Here is an 8,483-nt window from a genome sequence, read left to right on the forward strand (position 1 = left end):
CTCCCTCTCCCTCCCTCTCTCTCTCCCTCTCCCCTTTTTCTTTCTCTCCCTGTTTTTATATACAATTTTTTGAGATTTGGTCATTTGAAACCAGTTTCCAAAATGATTGGTAACAAAAAATAGTACACTTTATAGCACTTCCCGGGAAATTTATATATATATTTATATATATATAGATTTTTTTAATTTTTTTACCCTTATTTTTCTTCCTCAATATCCATTTTCTTTAGATTACTTTCCATTTCCATGTATTTCTTTTTCCATATATTTCTTTTTACATTTACTAACAACTGACATATACTGATTGAAATTATTAACTTATCTATACAGAATGTGAGAAGCCGATTAACTTGAAACTTGGTGACATTTATGAGTATATGTTTGGCTCGAACTTCTGAACTCTAATTTCTGAGCCGAACATATACTCATAAATGTCACCAAGTTTCAAGGGTAAACCAAAGGATAATGTCGCTGTCCTAGATATAGAGGTCGATGTCGAATCTTAATAACGCGAAAATATACGACGATGCGCCGCGTAGTGTCTATGTCATTTGTCTGTGTTATGGTATGAAGTTGCTGCTTTCACATATTATATGTCAAAACTGATAAATCAGTCACTTCAATTCGTGACTGTCGCGAGCAATTAATTATTTAGTGAAAACTTATTTAGTGCCACCTTTGACGTTATTAAATTTTACAGTCAATACTACTTTCGGATACCGATTTCCAAAAAGATCGGTAACGAAAAATTATACAGTTTATAGCACTCCCGGGGAAATTTTACCCCTACTTCATATATAATTTTTTGCGATTCGGTCAATTAATTCCCGAAAAATTTGAAAAATTTCTGATACCGGCTTCCAAAAAAATCGGTAACAAAAAATTATACCCTTTTTAACATTTTCCGGAAAATTCTACCCCCGTTTCATATACAATTCTTTGAGATTCGGTCAATTATTTTTCGAAAATTAAAGAAATTAAAAAAACCGGTTTCCAGAAAATCGGTAACAAAAAACTGTACACATTATGGCGCTCGCCGTAAATTTCTACCCCCTACTTCATATACAATTCTTTCAGATTCAGTCAATTATTTCCCAAAAAATTGAAAAAATTTCCGTACCGGCTTCCAAAAAGATCGGTAACAAAAAATTATACATTTTATAGCACTCCCCGGAAAATTCTATCCCTGTTTGATCTATAATTTGTTGAGATTTGATCAATTATTTTTCGAAAAATAGGAAAAATTAAAAAAATCGGTTTCCAGAAAATCGATAACAAAAAACTATACACATAGTGGCACTCCCCGGAAAATTCTACCCCTATTTCATATACTTTTGGTAAAAATTCGGTTCAGGGGTTTGGGCTGGGCGTTGATGAGTCAGTCAGTCAGTCAGTCAAAACAATCGTGAAAAAAACACATTTTACCTCTTTTCACCCCCTTAGGGGTGGAATTTCTAAAAATCCTTTCTTAGTGGATGCTTACGTCATGAGAGGAATACACCCTCCAAATTTCAAGTCTCTAGGTTCAGGGGTTTGGCCTGGGCGTTGATGAGTCAGTCAGTCAGTCAGTCAATCAGTCAGTCAGTCAGTCAGTCAGTCAGTCAGTCAGTCAGTCAGGACATCTTCCTTTATATATATAGATAAAAATGTATGTTATCGATATGAGATGTTCGCAGAAGCTAGAATTATTTTTTCTCTCTTTTTTACGTAATATTTATTTTCTTCAAATACAAATAAATATACATTTTTCAATATTAATTATATATATTACATGTATTAATTATTAATTATATAATCATATACAATATTATACCACTATACCAAATTGTGTTTGTTATTAGGGAAAACTATATATGTATATAGTTCTTTATCCCCTCTTTCTTTCTTTCTCCCTTTCTCTCTTTCTCTACGTTGCTTGGTAAGTAAAATGCATGGAACGAACGGAATAAGTTTTTTTTCAGATTAATTGTAAAAATTAGAAAAATAATTTTACACGCGAGATTATCGTTATAACGAGGCAATCGACAATTTAATTGCAAAAAACTATACAAATAACTACCGGCATATCATAGACACTTCAGCATTAAAATTGTGATTAAAACTCGTGATGAGAACAATTTCTAGTTTTCAACGAAGTAATTGCGTGCAACTGTAATGCAATGGCAAGACTGCGTGCATAACAATTAACTGGTTTTCTCCGCGTTGGCGCGATGTTTCAGGGAATATACGCGCTATAACGGACTTTCGCGGCCGCAAAAACTTTTAGCATTCGTCGACGGACGCGCGGCCGACGAATTTGCACAACGCGGGATTCGCGTGTATGCACAAGTGTGCAATTTGTACACGACACGTCAGTTTTTATCGATGAGTTGGGACCAGTGGCCAGTCAAGAAATAATGCAACAAATTTTTCTCATTACAATTCATGAGCTCACTATTCTAAAATTAAGTCATGATTAAATCACTATAATGTATTTAATTATCATAATAATTAAATTAATGAAATATTTTTAAGTAAGAATTAATACAAATACAGTTTTAATATTAAAACATAAGAAAATCTCACTTCTAAATATTAATTTTTGTTATTATATAAAAAAGTTAGTATTTAAAAGTGGGTTCTTCTTCCTTTTATACTAATAAAACTTGAGAAAATATATGGATATGGAAATATTTTTGCTGAGATCAGCTCCCTCGCTAGTCTCTGCCAAATTGCATCGAAGGAGGAGTCGCATGTCATTTGGCGTTTTCAATGCGACACGAGATTTTCCGATTCAAAAAGCAATCAGCCAAGACCAAAGGCGGTAGAAGGTCGAGCGAGCGTCACCGCGTACGTGACGCGATTTTCCTCCGTTCGCGGGCTCGGGATGATTTTCTCCCCTCGCTCTTTCCCCTGCGGGGAAAGACGACGGTCGCTCTTTGACAGAGACGAAGTTCAGGATATGACGAATCGCGCCGGGGCGAAGGAAAAAAATGACAGAAAACGTTAAGGCGCGTGGCAGACGACAAATCGTCGCGCAGATGCGAGGCGATATACGACGATACCGGTACGCGAAGTCTTCCTCCTCTCCTGTTTCCTTTTCTCTTCCTTTCTAGGCCAGACAATTCACCGTTTATATTCACTCACACGCGCGCACGCACGCACGCACGCACGCACGCACGCACGCACGCACGCACGCACGCACGCACGCACGCACGCACGCACGCACGCACGCACGCACGCACGCACGCACGTACGCACGCACGCACACACACACACACACACACACACACACACACACACACACACACTCTCTCTTTTTCTCTCTCTCTCTCCCCCCTCTCTCTCCTTCCTCTTCTTGCCACTCTCTTTCTCTCTCGACAAATAAGATGGTGAGCGAACGAGCCGATATTTATCACGAGATATGCGTATTACCGCCGTGCGGGAAGGCGAGCGATTTTACTGCCGATTCGTCTCGATTCATAGCGAGGCGAGTTCCGGAACGTGCAATAAATTAATATCTGCGCTTATCTGTATCCGCGCGCGTGGACGTGACATTGCCGCTTTCGCGAAGCGGCTTGCTGACCCGGAAAATAACACTCGGGAGATAAATAATAAAAAAATAAAAATAGTGATAAACATTGATTTTATTCATAATAAAATCATTCATAAAATAACCGTAATCAATTTTTCTTCTTTTTCCTTCACATTTTTTTCGTGATTTTTTTTATACATATAATTCTTCAGTCAATTTAAAGTACATTAAAAAATATAACGATGCGATGAAAATTCGGTATAAAATTTCTTTTTAAAGTCTCATCACAATCTCATATTATTTATTTTTCTCATAAAATAATTTAGTGATATATTACTTCTTTATCACATTTTTATCTTGCAAGTGTATATATAATTATCATGATGTCATATGCAACCGTCTTGATTAAATTTATCAGAAGGATTGCTTTGTATTTTATTATCATTATAGTAATACAGTAATAAAAATGAAATATAAAAAAGCAATTCTTTTTATTTATTTAACGTTAATTGTGTGTGTGTTTTTTTTGTCTTCAGAAGCATTCTATTACGTCACAATTTTTGAGAAATTTGAAAATAAGTTTTATATATAAGCCTAAAAGGATATTATTCTAATATATTTTTCTATACTATAATTTTTCTATTCTAAGTTATATGACGTGCTAGAAAAAGTTTATTTTTGTTACATTTAAAAATATCGCTAAAATTTTTATCCTTAAAATAAATTAAGATTAATAACATTTTTGCGATAAAATATTTCTATTATCCATATATAAAAAAGTTATAAAGCTATTAACTTTCCAAACCATTGCACTTTTAAATATTTTTTGTGTATTTGCTATACGTTTTTTTTTACTTTTGTAAGTTTTTAATGAGATGTTAATATTTACAATAATGATAAAACGAATTATTTGACAAATATCAAGAAATTTAATTTTTTTTATCAAGAAATTTGATTTTTCTATCAAGAAATTTTCCTATCCTGCACATGTGCTATGCATTCTCGCCATTACGCTACATGCGTGTGTAATATGTATTATGTATCTGTGTACAGAAACTTATAAACGCTTTAGAATCGCGCGCGTGCGCGCGCAACGGGTTCCACGTTTCAGAATAATTTAATTAGAGCGAGCGCATGAAGTGAAGTGCTAGGTCTTATCCCATGGGCTTAATAGCAAACTCTCGCTACCGCTGAGTACCCCCGGGACGTATCTTTCCCAGGGAAAATTCTTCTGCGAAAGCGAGGAACGTCGGGAAACGCGTACCACCGCGGAGAGAGATCGCGCGTGAAAATGCGTTTAATGAATTAATTAAGCGTTTATTATGCGCGCTTTGTCGCGACAGTTTTTTTTATTTCGTTCGTTATTATCTTCGCCTCCTGGCTGCGTCTTATCATCTCAAAATCCCGCTTTGATTGAAGGTTTTGTACGATCTTCTGAGATACTTTTAATCTTTTTAATCATGGCATATATCATATATTACATAATTTCTGTTATCTATTACTAATCCTTTATGCGGGATATGAAAGATAAATCCATTTATCTTTATCTAAAATATTTTTATTAAAAAAATCTCAGAACAAACATTGGATATTGTTTTCTGTAAACGGATTGTGCTGAGTTTTCCTCAGTTAATCACTTATTACGATGTTACACCCTGGGGATAGATGTCATAATCAAATTTCATGCGCATCTCAACATAAAATAATTTCTACCAATACAACTATACTCTGTTTTATATACATGGCAATATATGTATAAAATAGATTTTATAACGACGTCCCAGTAATGCAAATTATTTATCGACATTTTATTTTATTTTTACACTGAAAATAGCCTAATCTAGGTCGAAACGTTTACTGTAGATTAATTTCATAATAGCATTAAAACTTAACTCATTATAGAAATTTTTTTTTAAATAATTAAGATATATAAATATGTACCTCTTCAAAAAAAAATCAAAGTTTATTAATTTATAGGAGAAGATAGCAAACATATTTAAAGAAAAATATATGTTAAAATTAACTTTCTTGGAAATAATACGCGATGTAATATTCTATAAATGAAAAATTAGAACATGAATGGAAATGTTGAGAAGGAATGTAAAGAATTATTTATCAAAATTATCTTATTTATTAGTAAAATTATTTTTATCGCAGGAATAGAAAATGTTGATTTTAAATTGCATACCCATAGGGAGTTTCTAGTGGGTGATCATTATTCGGTTTCACCTTTCAGCGACACAATGCGCCAAGCATTTAAATGTATTTCGGGCAAGTCAGCGGGCTTGCGGGACCGTGTCGGACACGAGGGCACTTTAAAAGCAAAATTTTTAATTAAAAAGTAACCATTGAAGTGTGCCAAAGAGCAGCCTCGAGCAATATAAGCTGCTATGTAAAAGTTTTCCAGAACCGGCGGAAAATCCAAGACTACGATGACATTAAGAACCAATTCATACGGAAACTGTTAGCCTTAAATTCGTAAAACCAGATCTCACCCCTCTTTGCCAAAACTTTTTGTCTATAATTTGCTGGTAATTTTAATGAGGCGTAAGCCCCAAAAAAGTTGTAATAGTGAATACTTTCTTGTGAAATAATTTCAAACTAACTCCTTCAGGAAAAATTGTTTCTATTTAGGTAATATATGTCTATATATACTGATTTTAGACAAAAAATGATAAAAGTTATTTACCTAAAAAAGGAAAATTTATACATACTTATTTATATGTACATTGATAGGATTTAAAATATACCACATATAACTAATAATCTTATTTCTATATAATTTTTTCACAATTAAATAATAACATTTTGAATAATAATCAAACAAAAAAAGTAACATTTCACAAAAAAATGTTTTAATTTCATGAAATAAAAATAGGAGTAAGAGAAGGAAATATTTATATATTTTTTATTTATTTAATACTTTAATAGTGATTCCATATTCAATAAAATATTGCGTCTCTATGCATTAAGATCGATATTATAATGTAACTTATAAAGTCACTTATAATTTCATTTAATTCAATTATGATATTCTTTGCGACTAATTTCCTCCGCTGAAGAGATATTTTAATATTTTATTTAAGATTTTATTGAATTTTACTTCGTAATATTATTATTAATATACAATTGATGATCACGTTCTTCAGGAAAAATGTAAGAGTTTTTACACTCAATATAATAATTAATTTAATTCAATAATAAATATTTTATTTATATACATGGCAATAGTAATTATCGGAAGAATACGGTTATCTATATATTTATTTAAGAAATATGAAACAAATAATTATGTGTGACAAATGATCTGAGAAATCAATTCTTAATTTGCATGCGCATTTTCGACTAATTTTTTTCCCAAGCAAAGCCAACGGAACTACAACGTTACGAGCTCTCTTAATTACGGTTATGCGGGATTGCAGTGGGGATTCGAATCGAGGGTACTCTATAATAACGAGACGTCGTTATGGCACCAGTGAATGTATTCCGCTTATGTTACCGGCTAATATGCAAGAAGCAAATTTTTAAATGTAACACAAATGCCCATTCGCGCGGATATTCAATTACATTTATTTCCGTTTTATCTTAATCATAAAAAGTGGAAGAAAGAGAATGGATTATCAAGCTCTATTGACTTCCGTCGCAAATTTAAGTGAATAAATTAATGTATAGGCATTCAAATTATATATTATTTTAATTATTGTGTAATAAGGTGTGATAAAAAATACTTTTAAAATCAGTCAAGTGGAAACCACGGTAAAATTGCAGATGAGCGATCTCATTGATTTTAATAATTTTGATATACACATATTGTACTACTCTCCTTGCACCCGAAAAAATCTAATCTAGCCTAAATCTAATTTTAGCATTAAATTATATATATATATCAATACAATACAATACGTTCGCTTACAACGAGGAATCGATCCCCACGCAGAGCGTGGCCTAGTAGACAGCGCACTGGTCTATTGAGCCAAAGGTCCAGGGTTCGATTCCCGGTATTATAGAGCTAGAAAATTTTATTTGCTCGTTCTCCTCTCGGAAGGCAATGGCAAACCACCGAGAGTATGTCTTGCCACGAGAACTTCTCTAAAAAAATTGCCGTTTGAAATCGGCGTTAAACTGTAGGTTCTATATACAATGTATATAATTGTATTGTATTGTAAGCAAATTATATATATATATATATATATATATATATATATATATATCATATATATATATATAAAATATATTATTATATAATTTATTATATATTATATATAAATTATATATATATATATATATATATATATATATATATATATAGGTCTTTATTTATCCTCTCCCCTCATAATCCTAATCTATGTTTGTACCCAAATGCATCTTTTATTTATTTCATTTTATTTATTAGTTTTTTTTTTAGTTTCGATTGCCACCTCTCGGAAGATAATGGCAACCTATCGAGAATATATTGCCAAGAGAATCTCTCTAGATAGCCGTTCAGGATCGGATCGGCGTTAAATCGTAAGTACCATATATGGCGCACAGATATACGCACAGAGAGGTCACGACGCTTGAAATCGAACAATATAATGGATAAGAAAAAGTTAAATTCGTCTTAACTTAATTTTTTGTACTTATTATTTAATTTCTTGTTTATTAATTATATTTTACTGAATCTTTTTTCATTATATTTAATGCCTTAATTTTAAAACCTTACATAAAATTTCTTATGAATGTTATTTCTTTATAAATAATATGATATTTTTGACACATTCAATGTATACTACTAGGTACACGCGTCACCCATCGTTTTCCTCAGAAGTCCGTTTTCGGGATGGCTTGTAGTGCTTAATTAAAACGGGGTATCGACGTCCTACCTCCTGTGCATTTGCTGCAGAGTCGCAGGAGGTAGTACCGCACAGGCTGAAAACGAAGGAAACTAATAAAGGGTGCGATTTATTTTTTTTCTTCCTCCTCCCTGACA

This window comes from Temnothorax americanus, unplaced genomic scaffold (genome assembly GCF_048541705.1).
Source record: "Temnothorax americanus isolate GAGA-0224 unplaced genomic scaffold, ASM4854170v1 Scaffold61, whole genome shotgun sequence".
NCBI lineage: Eukaryota > Metazoa > Arthropoda > Insecta > Hymenoptera > Formicidae > Temnothorax > Temnothorax americanus.